Genomic DNA, 22,323 nt, shown 5'->3' on the forward strand with positions numbered 1-22,323 from the left:
AATAGACAGAGGGTCAACCTCTGCTACCACCAGTGACTGTTTGACAGCTGCTCCCAACCTGATCATGTTAAACACGGCTTCCTTGGAGGGCGAACCCTGAAGCCCCAAGGAAGCCCAAAGCTGCAAATGATCATTATTATTTACATAAGGAGAAATAATTAAATCCTCCCCCGGGGGAGGAGGAGGAGCTGCCTCGCTATGGGAGGCAACTCCCTCTCCCAAACCCCGAGATCGGTCAACAACAGTACGGCCTACGCTACCACTCGACGGCCTCTCGCGAGAAGCCGACCGAGTGGGAGCTTCGGAGGAGGTTTAGGCTACGGAAGAAGAGTCCTTAGGATTTTCCTTCTTCAAAGAAACCTTTGAAGGAGAAATATCCCGTTTGGACTTCTTCCGGCGCTGAGAAAACCTCTCCCACTGGGAGGTAGGCCACTCCCTACATTCCATACATACGTTATCACTTTCACACCGCTGACCCCTACAATAAGGGCATAAGGTGTGTGCATCCATTTCAATAGAAGACATGAAGGTTCCACAAGGGCTGTCAGGTAACCCAGGGCACTTCCGCATTGTAGAGGCCAACTTCACAACACTCTAGAAAAGAGAAAGCAAAAGCAATGATTAATGGCTGCCGTGTAGGCGAGGGTGACAGCGGACACGTCCGTCTAGCACCCAAGCCGTAAGCAATGTGAGCTTACAACACAGGTGTGTGAGGGGGGAGGGTAGCTAACTACCCTCCCTACCCCCCCGCTAACTAGCGGTGGGGTAGTAATCCCTCGTTAAAATTTTTATGGCTCGTCCTTTCAGCTACGCCGAAAGTAATTACCCACTTTAAATAGCGTGGTTTGTATTCCAGTTACGGAACAAATGTCATTTCTGCTAATCATATCCTATGTTAGTGCTTTCTGCCCCCTACAGGGATGAGTCGAACTAGACTCGGAAAAGTCTCGAAGTTGCATATTATATGTAACCCACCTAGCATTTAAAAGGAACATGCAGGTCTCATTCTATGTTCATAGCCAATGTTTGTATCAAGTATTGGAACAAGTTTCATTTAGCTAGAAAGGTTTGTATAAATGTTGGAACAAAGTTATTACTTTTGTTCAATCTCTTCATTCAGAAAAGGGTTTAAGAAATGCTCTCATATAGATTTATTAGAAATGTTTTAGGGCGAAATAAGACGCACAAAAACCATTAATAGTTTATTGTCAAACAATAAAATAGAGTTTAGCATACATTTCCAACAATGTAAAAATGCAAAGGAATCATTTCCATAACATAGACAAGATAAATAAATCAGAAATTCTTGTTATATCTGTAAAATAAAACTTTGCCACCTCACATGAAAATTTTGTTTTAAATTTTTTAACGTCTTTCTGAGAATCTATTTATTTACACTTGTGTAAGAAAACACATGGCACTAGTGTTCAGTCTATGTTATATCACCTTAGCATAGTGGAACAGTCCATAATGTCACCATGATGACACTTCACTACCATGTTGCACTACCAAGTGCCAACATGTACACCCTTTAGAATTACAGTCCCATATAATTCACTGTTACTCGCAGCACTAAGCGACAGGTTTTAGAACACTAGCTGCCGCTACCACGAAACGTTTCAACTCCTGCACTTGCTTCGCATAGTGTTTAAAGAACACCCTGAATGACTTTTATCCAGTGAATGAACGAAGACTCTCGAAGTCCATAAGTTGGAAGAAATTCAACAAAGAAGCAATCTTCCTAGGATCATGACCTGTGGGTGTACTGTCAGGATCCGCTCTGCAAATAAAGTAAGTGATCTTCGCCCTTAGTTGTTTTAGTGATAGGTTTGAACCCGATGTTTCTCCTTTAAAAAGCTGTCCTCCCTTTGAGTCTGAAGTTCTGCGAAGATAGACCTTTAGACTCTCCACTGGACACAGCGAGATATCTTCCTTCAGAGGGCAGATTCTCCAGGGACCCCACCTCTTAGTTGGTAGCTCATTCTTGGCGAGAAACGTTGGGTCAGGAAAGAGGTTTAGCTCACACGTTTCAGTAAATTGGATATGGCCTTCTTCCCTAGACAAGGCCACTATTTCACTAAGTCTGGCCCCTGAGGCTAGAGGAAACAAGAAAATAACTTTCTTAGTCAAATCTTTCAAAGAGCAAGCCTCATTGTCCAAACTTGAGGCAAAGTGTAGCACCTTATCAAGAGACCACGAGATGGGCCTTGGAGGTGCTGCGGGTCTGAGTCTGGCGCAGGCCTTAAGGATTTTATTAAAAATTTCATTAGACAAGTCTATGTGGAAGGCATACAGTAGAGGCCTTGTCAAGGCAGATTTACACGGAGTTATCATGTTGGCTGCTAAACCTTGTGCATGAAGGTGAATAAAGAAAGACAAGCAGAAATCCATCAAGATTTTCTTTGGATTCTTTGCCTTGACAAAAGCCACCCATTTCTTCCAAAATGACTCATATTGCCTTTTGGTAGATTTTGACTTATATTCCTCCAAGAAGTCAATACTTTCTTTCGAGATCCCGAACCTTTTCTTTACTGCTAGGGAGAGAAAATCATGAGATGAAGGTTTCGGGTTTTCTGTAATGAAGCGAAGACAGTCAACTTCTGAACTTGTTGAGACAGAACTGGGTCTGGCAAAGAAACCAGCCTCAGCTGCAATTCCAGAATCAAGGGGAACCAGTTGCTCCGGGGCCACTTGGGAGCCACTAGGGCTGCTGTACCCTGAAAGGATCTCATCTTGTTGAGGACCTTCAGCAGCAGGTTGATTGGAGGGAACAGGTAAATCCTGGTCCATCTGTTCCAGTCCAAGGACATGGCGTCCACTGCTTCCGCTCGAGGGTCCTCGTACGGGGCCAAGTATCGAGGAAGTTTCTTGTTGTCGCTCGTTGCAAAGAGGTCGATCTGCAGTTCTGGGACTTAACGCAAGATGAAGGAGAATGCTTCTGCATCTAGGGACCATTCTGACTCTATCGGAACTATCCTGGATAGAGCGTCCACTGTCACATTGCAAAACCCTTGAAGGTGAACTGCTGATAAGTGCCATCTCTTCTTTTCCGCTAGTCGGAAGATGGCCAACATGATTTGGTTGAGTTGAGGCGATCTTGAGCCTTGGCGATTCAGACATCTTACCACCACTTCGCTGTCCAGAATCAATCTTATATGGACTGAAGGGCGAGGGGACAATTTCTTCAAAGTTAGAAAGACTGCCAAGGCCTCCAGAATGTTGATGTGAAAAGTCCTGAACAGAGAGGACCAAGTTCCTTGAGTTCTGCGCTGATCGGAGTGACCCCCCAATCTTCCAGTGATGCGTCCGTATGGATGACAACTGAGGTGGAGGCGGCTGTAGAGGTATTGACCTCTTGAGCTTTCTGGCCTCCGACCATGGCTTGAGAAGTGATCGTAGCCGAATCGGTAGTGGTCTTCTTAGATCTCTTCGAGCGTTTGATGCGTATCTTCTTCAGACTCCTGATGCATCTTTTAGTTGTGCTCTTAGCATTGGGTCTGTCACTGAAGCAAACTGGAGGGAGCCCAGCACTCTCTCCTGTTGACGTCTTGAAATCCAACTGGATTTTAGGAGTCTCTTGACAGATCTCGCTATCTCTCTCCTCTTCTTTAATGGAATGGAGGCGATGTGACTGTAAGACCCAATGTATACCTAGCCATTGGAACTTCTGTGATGGAGATAGTCGAGACTTTTTGGTGTTGATTTTGAATCCTAGATGTTCCAGGAACTGGATCACCTTCTTGGATGCTTGCAAGCATTCCGCTTCCAATGCTGCCTATACCAGCCAATTGGCCAGGTATGACACAACCTGGACACCTTGTAGGCGTAGTTGTTGAACGACTCCTTCTGCAAGCTTCGTGAAGATCCTTGGAGCTATGTTTAGCCCAAAGGGCATGGCTTTGAAAACGTACTTTCTTTTTTGTAGCCTGAACCCTAGGTAGGAGGAGATCTGGCAATTCATCGGAATATGCCAATAAGCGTCCGCCATGTCTATGGAGACTGTGTATCCCCTCTTGGGCAGTAGGGCCCTTATGTGTTGAAGGGTTAACATCTTGAACTTGTTGTTCTCGATAAACTTGTTGAGAGGAGACAAATCCAGAATGACTCTTGGGATCACAAAACAGCCTTCCTTGGAATTTCATGGATTTTGCCCTCTAGATCACCTGTTTGCTCAAGAGCTCTCTGACATATTCTTCCAGAATGGGGGTGGAGTGTTGGAAGAACTGAGTAAATGTTGGTGGAGCTGTCTTCCAGCTCCAACCTAGTCCATTCTTGATTATGCTGTGGGCCCAGGGATCGAAGGTCAAACAATCCCGGAAGAGTCGGCGTCTTCCTCCTACCGGAAGCATCTCATTGCCTCTGGTTACCAAGGGCTTGCCTCCTCAACCACTTGCACCACTACCTCCTCTTCCTCTAGAGGGGACATCTAGAGGAATCTCTACCTGAGCCTCCACTTCTAGGGCGAAAGGTAGTGGTGTGCCTCTAATAGGCAGGGGTAAAAGCTGGTGACTGAGACACACTTGCTGGGGTACCAACTGGTAGGTAGGTTGGGGTTGTGCCATCATCTGTGGTGGCGCGGTCACGGGAAGTTGTTTAGCAGGGCGAGTTAGCACTCTTGGCCTTTTTGTCTTTCTCTTCGGATGGGGACCCTCATCAGGAGAAGACTTTTTTTTTGCTGACATGCCCAACTTCTGGAGAAGATTTCTATTCTCCGTGGTGGCCTTGTCGAAAATTTTCTTAACCAGATTGTTCGGAAACAGATCTTTACCCAAGATGTTGGAAGACATCAACTTCCTGGGCTCCTGTTTGACTGCAGCCGAAGCATACACGAACTCTCTACAAGCTCTTCTTGCTTTAACGAAGCTGTAGAAGTCCTTTGTTAAGGTTGCCAAATGCATCTTGGCCAAGACCATGATCATATCTTGGGTTCTTTGCTCACTGGCCATTGCCTCCATGGACACTTGGAGGGACAGAGAGGCGGCAAGCCTCTCCTTTGTATCCTGTTCTCTACGTAAGAGAAACTCAGATAATTTGGGGAGGTTCTCGTTGAACTGACGTCCAGCGATGTCAGCCTCCAGCTTCCCGACTGAAAAGGTTAACTGAATGTCCTTCCAATCCTTGTTATCTGCTGGTAAGGACAGGGAGAGTGGCCTACACTCTTCTAGTGTAGGGCAAGGGTTTCCTGCTTCCACTGCCTTAACCACTGCCATGAAGGATTTCTCTGCAAAGGGGAAAATCATAGTTGTGGGAGCAAGAAAAGAGGGATGCTTCTTGCTCAGGGCCAGCACCTTAGAATTGGTGAAGCCCTTGTCCTTCAGACTGCCGGTGAACAAAGCCTAAGCCTTCGAGTGGTCAAGCACTATGACCTCCTTAGGCTCTGTTTCCTCCTTGGAAAATGGTTCCGTCTTCAGGCGAACAAAGCAGTCTGGATAGGACTCAAAGCTGGGCCAGAACTCTACATCCTCAATAGGGAGAGCTCCCAGCTTTTCCGACACAAAGATCTTACCATTAGTTACAGGCATGTACTCGGCACGCCTCCATGGATTAACCTTGGAACACGAGGGAAGTTCCTTAACATTGAGTTTCCGTTGAGACCCACGGGAAAGCGTGATATGAAGAATCTCCTTCTTCAGTTCAGCTTCCCTCTGCTCGATCTTTTTGTCGTATATCTCCATCATGGCTTTGATGGCAGCCAGAGTGTCGTCCAACTTCATAGGCTGAGGAGTGGAAGACGTAGAAGGTACAGGTTCTGGGGCAGGAACCGACGAAACAGAGATTGTTTCAACCTCCTCCTCTTCCGTCTCAGGAGCCAACGGTGACTCCTCTTCTCGACTTTCAGCTAGAAGGTCCTTTTCGGTGTCTTTTGACACCTCTGACATCCTCCCATCTAGATGGATGTCCTTCATCGCATTCGACATCCGTGTCAACAGATAGCTGGATGCAAGGGATCTCAGGGTGAGGCTGAGGAATGACCACATTCACAGATGCTTTGGGGAATAGCAGGGCTCTCATACGCTCGATAGGGAGGTAAGGCCCCGTGGATTTCTTCTGAAAACCACGAACCCATTTGCGTAGTTTCTCCCGAGCTACATCCCTTGACTCTGCTGTCTTGGGATTTTCAAAGGCCTCATTCAACAGGTCCTTGCACACTGTATATTCCTGTGGGTCCCAGTATTTCAGAGGTCCCTTAGTGATGGAACACCGGGAGAGTGTCCTACACTCCTTATGGCCGTAGAAGTTCTTGCGGCGCACGCTGCAGAACACACTGTCACACTTGACGTTGTCCTCCTGTAAAGAGAGGAAAATAAAATGAGTATATTGTGGTCTATCTCACTAGAATGATAAATGTTATAACAATTATTATAATAACAATTTACATTTTATTTTATTGCATATAGCTTAGGATAGATAAGCTGGAAAGAAATAGGAAAGACACATACATGTGATTCCTGCCCAGCCAATTGCTGTAACCTTCCTCACTGGGTAATCTCTATAAGAGACCCAATGGAAGGTTTTAACCCATAAGGATAGAGTAGTGTAAACAACACCTACTTCCAGGGAGTTAATAATGAGGATTAATAAGACTGATCAACAATCAGTATAAAGAAAAGGGAATTCCTTTCCCAACTCTATGAGGTCTCAACAATAGACTGCGCCTGGACGCACAGAGTATGTTGGAAACCATGATATTTTCATTATAAAATGTTATTTTTATAATAAAATAAATTTTTGAATATACTTACCCGGTGATTATATAAGCTGCAGCTCTGCTGCTCGACAGAAAACTCTACGTTCAAAATCCGCCAGCGATCGCCATTCAGGTAGGGGGTGTACATCAACAGCGCCATCTGTCGGGCAGGTACTCAGTACTCAATGTAAACACAGAACTCAATTTTCTCCTCGGTCCACTGGGTCTCTATTGGGGAGGAAGGGAGGGTCCTTTAATATATAATCACCGGGTAAGTATATTCAAAAATTTATTTTATTATAAAAATAACATTTTTCAATATTAAACTTAGCCGGTGATTATATAAGCTGAATCACACCCAGGGGGTGGGTAGAGACCAGCAATAATTGTTTACATTATTATGAGCTAAGGATTTTTTATTTCATTTTAGCAGTTATTCAAAATAACAAACATAAAATAAATAAGTACCTGGTAAGGAAGTCGACTTGAACAATTACTCTGCCTTTTTAAGTACGTCTTCCTTACGGAGCCTCGCGATCCTCTTAGGATGCTGAGCGACCCCTAGGAGCTGAAGTATCAAGGGTTGCAACCCATACTACAGGACCTCATCAAAACCTCTAATCTAGGCGCTTCTCAAGAAAAGAATTTGACCACCCGCCAAATCAAAAAGGATGCGAAAGGCTTCTTAGCCTTCCGGACAACCCAAAAACAACAATAAAAAACATTTCAAGAGAAAGATTAAAAAGGTTATGGAATTAGGGGAATGTAGTGGTTGAGCCCTCACCCACTACTGCACTCGCTGCTACGAATGATCCCAGGGTGTAGCAGTTCTCGTAAAGAGACTGGACATCTTTAAGATAAAAAGACGCGAACACTGATTTGCTTCTCCAATAGGTTGCGTCCATTATACTCTGCAGAGATCTATTTTGTTTAAAAGCCACTGAAGTTGCGACAGCTCTAACTTCATGTGTCCTTACCTTCAGCAAAGCTTGATCTTCCTCACTCAGATGGGAATGAGCTTCTCGTATCAACAGTCTGATATAATAAGATAAGGCATTCTTTGACATGGGCAAAGAAGGTTTCTTAATAGAACACCATAAAGCTTCTGACTGTCCTCGTAAAGGTTTACTTCGTTTTAAATAGAACTTAAGAGCTCTAACAGGGCATAAGACTCTTTCTAGTTCATTTCCAACCATATTTGAAAGGCTTGGAATATCGAACGATTTCGGCCAAGGACGAGAAGGTAGCTCGTTTTTGGCTAGAAAACCAAGCTGTAAAGAACATGTAGCCGTTTCAGATGAAAATCCGATGTTCCTGCTGAAGGCGTGAATCTCACTGACTCTTTTAGCTGTGGCCAAGCAAACCAGGAAAAGAGTCTTTAAAGTGAGATCTTTAAAGGAGGCTGATTGTAGCGGCTCGAACCTTTCTGACATAAGGAATCTTAGTACCATGTCTAAATTCCAACCAGGTGTAGCCAAACGACGCTCCTTCGTGGTCTCAAAAGACTTAAGGAGGTCCTGTAGATCTTTGTTGTTGGAAAGATCTAAGCCTCTGTGACGGAAGACTGATGCCAACATGCTTCTGTAACCTTTGATCGTGGGAGCTGAAAGAGATCTTTCTTTCCTCAGGTATAATAGGAAGTCAGCTATTTGGGTTACAGAGGTACTGGTCGAGGATACTGATACTGACTTGCACCAGTTTCGGAAGACTTCCCACTTCGACTGGTAGACTCTAAGAGTGGATGTCCTCCTTGCTCTAGCAATCGCCCTGGCTGCCTCCTTCGAAAAGCCTCTAGCTCTAGAGAGTCTTTCGATAGTCTGAAGGCAGTCAGACGAAGAGCGTGGAGGCCTTGGTGTACCTTCTTTACGTGTGGCTGACGTAGAAGGTCCACCCTTAGAGGAAGAGTTCTGGGAACGTCCACCAGCCATTGAAGTACCTCGGTGAACCATTCTCTCGCGGGCCAGAGGGGAGCAACTAACGTCAACCTTGTCCCTTCGTGAGAGGCGAACTTCTGCAGTACCTTGTTGACAATCTTGAACGGGGGGAATGCATAAAGGTCTAGATGTGACCAATCCAGTAGAAAGGCATCTATATGAACTGCTGCTGGGTCCGGGATTGGTGAGCAATATATTGGGAGCCTCTTGGTCATCGAGGTTGCGAAGAGATCTATGGTAGGCTGGCCCCATGTGGCCCACAGTCTCTTGCACACATCCTTGTGTAGGGTCCATTCTGTTGGAATGATTTGTCCCTTCCGACTGAGGCAATCTGCCATGACATTCAAGTGGCCTTGGATGAACCTCGTTACTAGTGAAAGGTTTAGATCTTTTGACCAGGTGAGGAGGTCCCTTGCGATCTCGTACAACGTCATAGAATGGGTCCCTCCTTGCTTGGAGATGTACGCCAAAGCCGTGGTGTTGTCCGAGTTCACCTCCACCACTTTGCCTTGAAGCTTTTCAAGGCCAGATGAACTGCCAGTAGCTCCTTGCAGTTGATATGTAACGTTCTTTGATGCGAGTTCCAAGTTCCCGAGCATTCCCGACCGTCTAAAGTCGCACCCCAGCCCGTGTCCGATGCGTCCGAGAAGAGAACGTGGTTGGGGGTCTGAACAGCCAGGGGCAGACCCTCTCTGAGGCTGATACTGTCCTTCCACCAAGTCAGAGACGACTTCATCTTCTCGGAAATGGGGATCGAGACCGCTTCTAGCGTCTTGTCCTTTTTCCAGTAAACAGCTAGGTGAAATTGAAGGGGACGGAGGTGTAGTCTCCCTAACGAAACGAACTGTTCCAGGGATGATAGCGTCCCTATCAGACTCATCCACTGTCTGACTGAACATCGTTCCCTCTTCAGCATGTTCTGGATGCATACCTGGGCTTGACTTGTTCTGGGGGCCGACGGAAAAGCCCGAAAAGCTTGACTGTGAATCTCCATCCCTAAATACACAATAGTTTGGGATGGGACCAGTTGAGACTTTTCTATATTGACCAGGAGACCCAATTCCTTGATCAGATCTAGAGTCCACTTTAGATTCTCCAGACAGCGACGACTGGAAGAGGCTCTTAGAAGCCAGTCGTCCAAATAGAGGGAGGCTCTGATGTCCGCTAAATGAAGGAATTTGGCTATATTCCTCATCAGCCTCGTAAACACAAGAGGAGCTGTGCTTAGGCCAAAGCACAGGGCTTGAAATTGGTAGACAACCTTTTCGTAAACGAACCTCAGAAAAGGTTGGGAGTCTGGGTGGATGGGGACGTGAAAGTATGCGTCCCTTAGGTCTAAAGAGACCATCCAGTCTTCCTTTCTGACCGCTGCTAGAACAGACTTTGTGGTCTCCATGGCGAACGTCTGCTTTGTGACAAAGACATTCAGCGCACTGACGTCTAGCACCGGCCTCCACCCTCCTGTCTTCTTTACCACTAAGAAGAGACGGTTGTAGAAGCCCGGGGATTGATGGTCCCGGACTTTGACTACCGCTCCCTTTTCTAGTAAGAGAGACACCTCCTGCTTCAAAGCTCGTCTCTTGTGTTCCTCTCTGTACCTGGGAGAGAGATCGATGGGACACGTTGCTAGAGGGGGTTTGCGGACAAACGGGATCTTGTACCCTTCTCTGAGCAGCTTCACAGATTGTGCATCTGCGCCTCTTGCCTCCCAGGTCTGCCAGAAGTTCTTGAGTCTGGCTCCCACTGCTGTCTGAAGAAGGAGGCAGTCAGACTCTGCCTTTAAAGGACTTGGTACCTTTCTTCTTCCCACGTCTCCCTTCGGCACGAGCACCTCCTCTGCTGGAGGCTCTGCCACGAAAGGGCGGAATGAATCTGGACGCTGGAGTGTCCATCCTGGGTCTTGACACGGAAGGCAAAGGGGTGGCTTTGCGGGCAGAGGACGCAACCAGGTCATGGGTGTCCTTCTGAATCAAAGAGGCAGCAATCTCCTTAATTAAGTCCTCTGGAAAAAGGCACTTTGAGAGGGGAGCAAAAAGGAGTTCAGATCTCTGACATGGTGTTACTCCAGCTGACAGGAAAGAGCAAAGGTTCTCCCGTTTCTTGAGGACCCCGGATACGAACGAAGCCGCAAGTTCACTAGATCCGTCTCGTATGGCCTTGTCCATGCAGGACATTATGAGCAAGGAAGATTCCTTGTCAGACGGGGAGATCTTCCTGCTCAAAGCTCCCAGACACCAGTCCAAAAAGTTAAAGACCTCGAAGGCTCTAAACACTCCTTTCAACAGATGGTCTAAGTCCGTAGGAGACCAGCATATCTTAGAGCGTCTCATGGCTAGCCTGCGGGGAGAGTCTACCAGGCTTGAGAAGTCGCCCTGGGCAGAGGCAGGAACTCCCAAGCCAAGAACTTCTCCCGTGGCATACCAGACGCTCGATCTGGAGGAGAGTCTCGCAGGGGGAAACGAAAACGCTGTCTTCCCTAGGTCCTTTTTGGACTGCATCCAGTCTCCTAAAACCCGTAAAGCTCTCTTGGACGAGCGGGCGAGGACGAGTTTCGTAAAGGCAGGCGCGGATGACTGCGTACCTGAAGCAAACTCTGATGGAGGGGAGCGTGGGGCCGCAGACACAAACTGGTCCGGATACATCTCTTTGAACAGAGCAAGAACTTTTCTAAAGTCCAAAGAGGGTTGCGTGGTCTTGGGTTCGTCAAGGTCCGTATGTGGGTCATCAATGTGGGCCGCGTCGTCATCATCAGAGAGTCCATCATCTGAGAACTGAGGAGGAAGCGGCAAAGGAGTAGGAATCGGCTGGTCAGCTGAGTCCGGCAGCACGGGTGCACGCGTGACTGAACCGGACGCAACGTCATGGAACTGTTGCCCAGTCTGTGAACTGGCAACAACCATAGCAGCGCGGGGACGCATAGCGTCTACTCCAGACTGTGTAGTCTGATGTGGGCAAGCAGAGGTAACCCCAATGGGTTGCGGAGGTTGACGCACCGCGTCAAAACAAAACAACTTAGACTGTTGTTGTACCTCGCGAACGTCAACGGAAGGTTCCGTGCGTCGCTGAACGTCAACATGCGGCTGGCAGCGCATGGGTGGCGGGACTCTCTCAGCTGGAGTGCGGTCGAAGGTTGCCTCAGCGTCCACAGGACGCACAACCGTGGGTGGTTGTAGGCTAGAGGTTGGTGCAGCGTCAACCTTCTCCGCACGAAAGTCCTGCATCAATGACGTTAACTGAGCCTGCATGGTCTGCAGCAAAGACCACTTAGGGTCTACAGGAGCAGGTGCGGCAACAGACGGTGTGACTGCCTGATGCGGTACCGCTTTGCCTCTCTTAGGAGGTGAGCAGTCGTCAGAAGACTGCAGCGAGTCCGAACTGACCCAGTGGCTACAACTGGGCCGTTGGACTTGAGCGGAAGGGACCGACTTGCGCTTAAGAGGCCGCGAGACCTTGGTCCATGGTTTCTTACGAGAAACCTCTTCCGCAGACGAGGAATAAATGGGCTCACTCGTCTTAGTGTGGGTGGGGCGATCTTGGGTAGATACGCCCGAAACCACGGAGGGAACGTCTGTTCGCTGATTAAAGCCTCTCGAACCCTTTGGTCGTACGACATTGCTTCTCCCCTGGGCTTGGGAGCTTGCAAGAGGTCCCGGACTGGGAGGACGACAGGCACGAACAGACGAACCCTCAAGCGCAACACTATCCACAACACTATCACTCACTTTATCACCCACTGCACTCTTACACTTCAGCTCCTTGACGTCTGCCATGAGCTGGTTGCGGTCACTAGCCAAGGACTCAACTCTCTCACCCAGAGCTTGGATGGCACGCATCATATCTGCCATCGAAGGTTGTTGAGTGCTAGAAGGGGGATCAGGAGCAACCACTACAGGGGAAGGAATAGGTTGTGGGGCATGAGGAGAGGAAAATTCAACGGAGCGAGACGAACTTCTCCTGACTCTATCTCTCTCTAGCCTACGTGTATATTTAAGGAATTCGATAAAATCGAATTCTGAAAGCCCAACGCATTCCTCACATCGATCTTCCAATTGGCAGGTTTTATCCCGACAATTGGAACAAACGGTGTGAGGATCGATAGAGGCCTTCGGAAGACGCCTTGAACAGTCCCTAGCATTACACTTCCTGAATTTAGGGACTTGAGAAGGGTCAGCCATTTTGAATTAGTCAAGTGGGGAATTCAAAAACTATCCAAAGTCATCAACAAATAATCCGATATCAACAAAAGAATGCAAGGATGTATTGAAGATAAAGCCTGCAAAGCGAAAGCTCAAAACCAGAAATGTGTACTTCACCAAAAAGATGTGAAAACCAATCCAGTTAGCAACAGCGTATTAGTAGGTCTTGCCGGTAGCACGACAGAGAGAAAATTGAGTTCTGTGTTTACATTGAGTACTGAGTACCTGCCTGACAGATGGCGCTGTTGATGTACACCCCCTACCTGCATGGCGATCGCTGGCGGATTTTGAACGTAGAGTTTTCTGTCGAGCAGCAGAGCTGCAGCTTATATAATCACCGGCTAAGTTTAATATTGAAAAATAAATTTTTGAATATACTTACCCGGTGAATATATAAATAGCTGACGTCTCCGACGGCCCGACAGATTCCAAAAAACTCGCGAGCGATCGCCATGAAGGTTGCGGGTGTGCCCACCAGCGCCGACTATCGGCCAGATACCGCATATACTTCTCAACCACTCCAGTTCTTCTCAGTCCGCAGGGTCTCTATCGGGGAGGAAGGGAGGGCCTTTAATATTATATATTCACCGGGTAAGTATATTCAAAAATTTATTTTCTGGGTGTAGACCTGTGGCTGCCGGTGAAAAGAGTCCTTCTTATATATCTTTTCTGATAAAACCTTCCAATTATACCAGAGAAAGATAAAAGCATGGAATGCTGAGGTTACAACCCTCGCGCGAGCACCTTTTGGGTGTCGTGTATAAAGCAAAGGCGCGTGAAATCCACTATTCACAGGTTGTCTTCCATTTAGTTAATTCCTTCGTCAAAGGGATGGGCCGATACAAAGGCCCTGGCCAACCACCAGCGCCACACCACCCACGCCACGACGCGAGCGCCATCTGAACAACATCCTTCTTTTTGGGACTGGTTAGTTTGGAATTGTTTTGTGGTGCTCTCGACCTTTTTTATTATTCGTGGATTTATTTCGTCATGTCCGAAGCTCCATCTTCACACATTCCAATGTTAAGTACCATAGTTTGTTTTGACAGCTTTTTATAGTACCGGGCTTTTGTTTTATATCCAGTATAGTTTGTTTTATTATTCCCGTCTGGCCCTTCACGGCGGCCATTGTTTGTTCACTTGTTTGGGAATTCTTCTTTGTCTGCCCGTTTAGTACTCTGTCACTTAGGTTCTTGGTTAAGTCCCTGGCCTTATGCCTTTAGAACCGTTATTATTTTTGTGTTATTATGCTCATGGTACTTTTTGCTAGCAAGTCCAGCCTACGAACAAGATAGCAATCTAGCTTTGTTATTGTTTAGTACCCGCCCCTCTGGGGCGTTCGTCACTTGACTGTGCTATTTATTTTAAGTTTTAGCAGATGCTATTCTTCGTTCGTAGTCTTATCTTGATGTACATTTTTATTTTATACGTTTATATTATGTTGTGTGATTATTAGTCCTGATATTGTGTCCAGGAGAGCGAGAGCTGGGGGTTCCCGTTTTCTGTTCGCAGTCAAGAGTTACCCCTTTCTCTCGTTTTCTTTCTTAGCTCCGGTGGGTGAGCGGATTTCCCGTTTTCCGTTTTGTGCGTTCAACGGGTTCTCCCTCCTCACCTCTCCCCCTCCGGGTGTATGATAACTTACGAGTTGTTTATTTTGGTTACTTTTCAATTGTTAGCGTTATCTTAGGTCCGTGTTTCGTCCTCTCCCCGTTACGGCTCGGGAGTAGTTATGAACGTTTTCCACTCCGCCTTGAGTTCTACTCCGCCATGAGGGATTCTCAATGACTTTCGTTCTATTGTTGTATTTATATATTGTTTACTACATGGGACGGGCTTCATATTGTTTAGATACGACCCTCCGGTGGCCCTTACTGCGGTCTCAGGCCACGGCCATATCCACAATAGCCATTGTTATTACAATTGTGTTTTTATTCACAATAATTATTCAGGACCTTTCTTCTCCCTCCGGCCTCACCGGAGATCGTAATACGCTTTGCTATGATCTAAGCCTTAGCCTTTAGCTGCAGCTTGGCTTTTATATCTTTCACAATTGAATTATTAGCCACAATTGAATTATTCAGGGCATCTCATTATCCTCCGGCGCCACCGGAGGTCGCCCATACACTTCACACTTATATTTGCCTTGCCTTTAGCTAAGGCTGCATTATTCAGGACATCTCATTACTCTCCGGCATCTCATTACCCTCCGGCTTCACCGGAGGTCGCCCATACACTTATATTTGCCTTGCCTTTAGCTAAGGCTGGTGTTTATATTTATTTTAAGGGCATGTCACTGCTTCCCCGACCCTCAGAGGTCGACAGATTGCTTTAAGTTATTTATCCTTCTGTCATTAACAGACGTTAGGTAAATTACAAATATACAAACAATTGAATATTAAAGTGCCAACCATGGTATGGGGCAGTATCAAAAGTAATACAGTATTCTGTTATTAGTTAAATGCAATATTGGAGCTTAGGGAATTCAGTGAGTGCCGGAACTCTAGAATAATAGGGTTTTTTATCCCCTTATCAGAGTTTCAAGAAACACCAGACTCATGTCTCCTTTCTTTTACAGAAGGTCCGTTGTACTGCCGAAGGATGCCCTGCCTCGTTCAACGACCCCGTTGGGCATGACCTCTGTCGGTCTCATGCGCACTGCTCCATCCCCTTTATCCAGGAACCGGGCCAGGCCCAATACATGGTCTGGTTCCCGGATTTGTGCTCGCTCTGTTACAAGCTGTCGTCAATTCTTCTGAACGATGATGTAAGTGGGTTTTCCCTTTGTTCCTTATTTCTCGTTGGCAGACACTAATTTAGCCATGAATATGATATACACAGTATATTTTGGAGAGCAAACCCCCTCCTGCATCACTAATCATTGCAAATCTTACAGGCCGATGATGTCTCTCTTCGTTCAGCAAGGGCTACTCTTCGTCCGTGGGTGTCGGGCTTCGGCAGGAATGCCCCGTCTGGTGCACCCTATCTCCTCGATGGAGACATGGCCTCCCGCCTCTTCCCAGGCTCGACTACTGCTGCAGTCTCCCCTGACCTTGCTGCCCCTTTAATTGAAGAAGTCAGGGCCACCATTTCCGCGGAGGACGAACCCCTCGTACCGCTGGACGTGGCAGATCTGGATATAGACGTAGAACCCAGGGACGAGCAGGTAAGTGGTGCCGAGTTGGTGGAAACCCTTTTCTCTCCTACTCCCTCTCCTACCTCTTCCTTTCTAGGTTTTGATAACTCTAAGGCTTCTCCTCGGGATCCCTCTGCCTCTGTACGACCCAAGGTGAAGCCACTTCGAACTTATAAGACTTCAGTTTTGCCAGTATCAACGTCACCGGTCACCGGTCCCCGGACCCTCGACAGCTCCTGATATTCATATTGCTCCTCGTAAAACCACTACTCCTAAGAAGTCTAAGTCTACCAAATCCAAGAAAAAACCAACGGGTGGCTTTCAGGTACCCTGGGGCGATTTCATCCCCATTGAACTGGTCAGAGATTTGGTCAGAGATCAAATTCAACATCACTTTGGGGCGATAACAGAGATTAAGGATATGATGGCTACTCTGATCCGCGCCGGAACTCAGTTTCCTCCCCCTTCTGCCCCAGACGCATCGAAGCTGCCGCCCTTCGATAAAAACAATCCTTGGCGGTTTGCCTTGCATGCCCCATTCTTAGATGGTTCCCTAACTCTGGAGGGCATAGGCACCCGCCCTCTAGAGGACCTGGAGTTCTACCCCCCGGGCCTGACATTCCCGTTCAATGGTTTTGTACGTTTAAAGGAACATGCATTGGTCCGTATAGACAAGGTACCGAAGGAAACGGTGATATTTCCAAAAGAGCAGGCCCAGGCTATCTGGGCCAGAACACTATCAGAGTGGGGGTGTATTAACTCCAAGCTTACCCCACACAAAGGTGCCTACACTATTTTTACGACAGCGGCCTCCATCTCTTTGCCGCTCATTGACAAAGTCACAGAGCTGACTATACAGGCCATCAAGGAAGGCCCTTCCATGCCGGCTCTCAAAGAGACGGACCCCACCTCTTTGCTTATTCCGGGTACCTCTGCAACCTGGGATGCTGCGGCTTCTACCTTCACGGTGGGGAAGCTAGACCCGGACTGTGCCTCTACTTTTTTCTCTGAGAAGCTACCCAGATTAATAGAGAGTCTTCTCAAAACTGAGTTCGAGACCCGTACTAGACTAGCTAGGTCCCTCCAATCCATCACCTCCATGGAGTACCTAGCATCTCTTTACCCAGAGGAAACGCTGTTCAGAGTCGCCACAAAGAACCAGCTGATGTCCTACCAAATAGACCTCCATGACTTCTGGTCAGCTCGGGTTAGTTGCAGGAAGTTCGTTCTGTCTGAGGCATCCATCAGGCATGAGCCGAACAGGCTGATAGCCTCCTCCTGCTGGGGTAAGACCCTCTTCCCTCAGACCGAGGTGGATAAGGTTCTTCAGGACGCGGCGAGGGCAAACCAAAATTTGCAGGTAAGGTGGGGTCTCTCAGCCAAAAAGAGGTTCGAACCCCAGAGACACACGTTCTTCAAGAAGAAGCAGAGGTTTAGTCCTTACAAGACTGCCCGGGGTACCTCGTCCCCACAGTCTTCCGCTGCCTCGACTTCTCGGCAACAGGCGCCTCCTCAGCAGGTAGTCTACCTCGCTGCTCCCCCTGGTACACAGCCCAACCCCTCTTGGATGTCCTCTCCTGCATACAACCCTGCCTACGAATCCCCCGGTTCCTTTCGTGGATACCAAAGAGGGAGTTTCAGAGGTAGAGGACAGTTCCGCCAACGCGGCGGGCCTAGAGCAAGGGGTTCCCGTGGAGGGAGGGGCCCTAAGTTCACTCCCTCCCAATGATGTGATGCCGGTAGGAGGGAGACTTTATCACTTCCGGGACCATTGGACCTTCAGTCCATGGGCTCACAGCATAATATCCAGGGGCTTGGGTTGGAAATGGTCGCAGGGATCCCCTCCTCCACCAGTGACCTTCTTCCAGAGACCCACTCCCATCCTGGAAGAGTACACCGCGGAGTTACTCAAGAAGAGGGCAATCAAACGGGTTCGATCCCTGAAATTCCAAGGCCGCCTGTTTACAGTTCCGAAGAAAGACTCGTCGGCGTTGAGGGTAGTTCTGGACTTGTCGAAGCTCAACTCTTACATCCTTTGCGACAAGTTCCGTATGCTGACTATCTCTCAGGTACGGACCTTACTTCCCCGTGGGGCCGTCACCACCTCTATCGATCTTACCGACGCCTATTATCATGTCCCAGTAGCTCAAAACTTCTCTCCTTACCTAGGCTTCCGTCTCGGCAAGAGAGCCTTTGCATTCAAAGTCATGCCCTTCGGTCTCAGCATTGCCCCCAGGATATTCACGAAACTGGGGGAGACGGTTCTCGAGCAACTCAGACACCAAGGGATACAGATCGTCCCCTATCTGGACGATTGGCTCATTTGGGCCCAGTCGCACCAGGAATGCAACAGAGCTACGTCGAAGGTACTCCATTTTCTCGCCAAACTGGGCTTCCTAGTCAACCTCCGGAAGTCCCGCCTACAACGATCAAGCCACTTCGAATGGTTAGGCATCCGTTGGGACCTCTCAAAGCACAAGCTCTCCCTTCCTCCCAAGAAGGTAAGGGAGATAGCTTCCAAGGTCAAGAACATTCTCAAACACAAACAGGTGTCCAGAAGAGCTTTAGAACGAATCCTCGGCCTTCTCCAATTTGCCTCACTGACCGATCTCCTATTAAAAGCCAAACTCAAAGACATCAATCGAGTTTCGAGAAAGAGAGCGACAATACCTTTAAGAGACAAGACCTCGAAGATCCCCCTCTGTCTTGAAAATGAGACTACGACCATGGTCCGAACGGAGGAACCTCTCCAAATCGGTTCCTCTACAGTTCCCCTCTCCACAAGTGACAATTCATACCGACGCGTCTCTGAGTGGATGGGGGGGTTACTCCCAACATCAGATGTTTCAGGGCTCTTGGTCACCCGCCATGAGGCAGTTCCATATCAATGTTCTCGAAGCCATGGCGGTGTTCTTGACCCTGAAGAGAATCTCTCCTCCGAGGTCGACCCACATCAGAGTAGTCTCAGACAGCACGGCCGTAGTCCACTGCCTCAACAGAGGGGGATCCAAATCACCCAACCTGAATCAGATCCTGGTCACTATCTTCGCCTTGGCAGCCGACAAAGACTGGTTCCTGTCAGCAACTCACCTAGCAGGAGTCCAGAATGTGATAGCAGACTCATTATCCAGGACGAGCCCTCTGGAATCGGAGTGGTCCCTGGACATGCACTCCTTCCGGTGGATACTCAGGCTGGTTCCAGGTCTTCAGGTAGATCTATTCGCAACCCGACTCAATCACAAACTCCCATGTTATGTGACACCGAACCTGGACCCTCAGGCTTATGCCATGGACGCATTAACCCTGGATTGGAACCATTGGCAGAAGATCTACTTATTCCCTCCAGTGAATCTTCTACTGAAAGTCTTGCACAAACTCCGCTCCTTCAACGGGGCAGTGGCTTTAGTGGCACCTCACTGGCCAAAGAGCAGTTGGTTTCCTCTCCTCCTCGAGTTGAAACTCCGTCCCTTCCGGATCCCATTCCCCAAACTCGGACTGTGTCAGATTCCTCAAGGATAGCCAAAACCCTAACTTTGTGGATTTCATGAAGTTTGCGGCGCGTAGGGACGCAAACATCGACCCAGATAATGTCCTCTTTATAGAATCAGACAAAAGGGACTCTACGATTCGCCAATATGATTCGGCAGTTAAGAAACTATGTAGCAGATTTCTTAAGGACTTCAGACCATTCGGTTATGACTCCTAATTTAGCCATCTCCTTCTTTAGGTCCATATTTGACAAAGGCCTAGCAGCTAGCACTATAACCACCATTAAGTCAGCTCTGAGGAAAGTCTTCCTGGTTGGGTTTAACATTAACCTGGCGGAGCCTTATTTCTCGTCTATTCCAAAAGCATGTGCTAGGCTTCGACCTTCGGTTCGTCCACAAAAGGTCTCTTGGTCTCTAAATGATGTCCTCAAACTGGCCTCCGACACGGACAACGAATCCTGCTCCTATATCACTCTTCTTAGGAAGACTTTATTTCTAACAGCTTTGGCCTCGGGTTCTAGAATCTCAGAACTAGCAGCTCTCTCACGAAACTCAGAAAACATGGATTTCCTCCCTTCAGGTGAAGTACTTCTTTCACCAGACAGGGCGTTCCTAGCTAAAAACGAGGACCCCCAAAATAGGTGATCCCCTTGGAAGATTATTCCTCTTCTCCAAGATACTTCTCTATGTCCGGTCACCACTCTCAGGACCTTTTTAGTCAGGACTGCTACCCGATCGTCTGGCCCCTTGTTTATCAGAGAACAAGGAGGTACCATTTCCATACGTGGTATTAGGCAACAGATCCTATACTTCATTAAACAAGCCAATCCGGGATCATTTCCCCATGCTCATGATATCCGGTCGGTAGCTACCTCCATCAATTATTTCCAGAATATGGACTTTGATGACCTTAAAAAGTACACGGGTTGGAAATCTCCTATGGTCTTCAAATGCCACTATCTAAAGAACTTACAGGCTCTTAAATACCCAACGGTTGCAGCTGGGAGCCTTATCTCTCCCCAGTGATCTTTTGTTCTTCCTTTCATCCATCTCTTTTCTTCTCCCTCCTACCCGCCACTTGCACCACGACGCCGCTTCCTTGGTGGTTCGTTAGCCCTAAGTTTATTACATATTAGGTTCATATGATTGTAACTATTATTGTTTACCGTAGTTATAGGGTTGGGATTTTCCTAGCCATGTCAGTTTTGTTGCATGTTTGCTCTGATACTCGGAGGCTTCCCTGTTATCATGTTTGTTTAACCTTACTCTCACTATGCCCTGTGGCTAGTTTATGTTTTATGCCTACTTACCTTAATTATATATGATTTTCTTTAGATGGTGTTGTTTCTCTCCCCTCATTAAATTAGTAGTTATTGTTGGGCTTGGAAGGCATTCTCTGGTACATTTTCACCGGCAGCCACAGGTCGACCCAGAAAAGGGATTTTGACGAAGGAAAAATCTATTTCTGGGGAGAGACCTGTGGCGCCCGGTGAAACCCTTCCCCTTTATTTTACACGATCCCACCCTTTCCTTTCCAAGCCATCATGGCCAATACAGAAGGATGTTGTTCAGATGGCGCTCACATCGTGGCGTGGGTGGTGTGGCGCTGGTGGTTGGCTAGGGCCTTTGTATCGGCCCATCCCTTTGACGAAGGAATTAACTAAATGGAAGACAACCTATGAATAGTGGATTTCACGCGCCTTTGCTTTATACACGACACCCAAAAGGTGCTCGCGCGAGGGTTGTAACCTCAGCATTCCATGCTTTTATCTTTCTCTGGTATAATTGGAAGGTTTTATCAGAAAAGATATATAAGAAGGACTCTTTTCACCGGGCGCCACAGGTCTCTCCCAAGAAATAGATTTTTCCTTCGTCAAAATCCCTTTTATAATGAAAATATCATTTTTAAATATTAAACTTAGCCGGTGAATATATAAATAGCTGATTCACACCCATGGTGGTGGGTAGAGACCAGTATTATCACAATAAAGGCGTATATGCTCAAGAGTTTTTGACAAATATTTCATAAAAACAAACTTAAGTATAGGTACCTGGTAAGGAAGCTGACTCTGATGATTACTCTGACTCATTAGTCCGCTTTCCTCACGAAGCCCAGCCATCCTCTCAGGATGCTGAAAGACTCCCAGGAGCTGTTATATCCAGGGCGAACACCCCTATAACAGGACCTCATCAATACCCTTAATCTGGGCGCTCTCAAGAAACAACATTTTGACCACTCGCCAAACCAAAAAGATTGCGAAAGACTTCCTAGTCTTCCGTACAACCCAAGACAAGATTAAAACATTTCAAGAGAAGATTAAAAGGATATTGGGATTAAGGGAATGTAGTGGTAGAACCCTCACCCACTACTGCACTCGCTGCAACGAATGGACCCAGTGTGTAGCAGTCCTCATAAAGAGTCTGGACGTCTTTCAAGTAAAATGAAGTGAACACCGACTTGCTCCTCCAAAAGGTCGCGTCTATAATACTTCGAAGGGATCTATTTTGCTTAAATGCCACCGAAGTCGCTATCGCTCTCACTTCGTGAGCCTTGACCTTAAGCAAACTACGATCCTTCTCACTTAAATGAGAATGTGCCTCCCGGATTAAAAGTCTAACAAAGTAAGATAACGCATTCTTAGACATGGGCAATGAGGGCTTCTTAATGGAGCACCATAAAGCCTCAGAACAACCTCGTATTGGTTTAGTTCTAGATAAGTAAAACTTAAGAGCTCTAACGGGGCACAGCACTCTTTCAACTTCATTAACTACGATCTCCGAAAGACTAGGTATTTCAAAAGATTTAGGCCAAGGACGAGACGGAAGTTCATTCTTGGCCAAAAAACCAAGTTGAAGAGAACATATTGCTTTATTTGTCGAGAAG

This window comes from Palaemon carinicauda, chromosome 4 (genome assembly GCF_036898095.1).
Source record: "Palaemon carinicauda isolate YSFRI2023 chromosome 4, ASM3689809v2, whole genome shotgun sequence".
In the NCBI taxonomy this organism is placed as follows: Eukaryota; Metazoa; Arthropoda; class Malacostraca; order Decapoda; family Palaemonidae; genus Palaemon; species Palaemon carinicauda.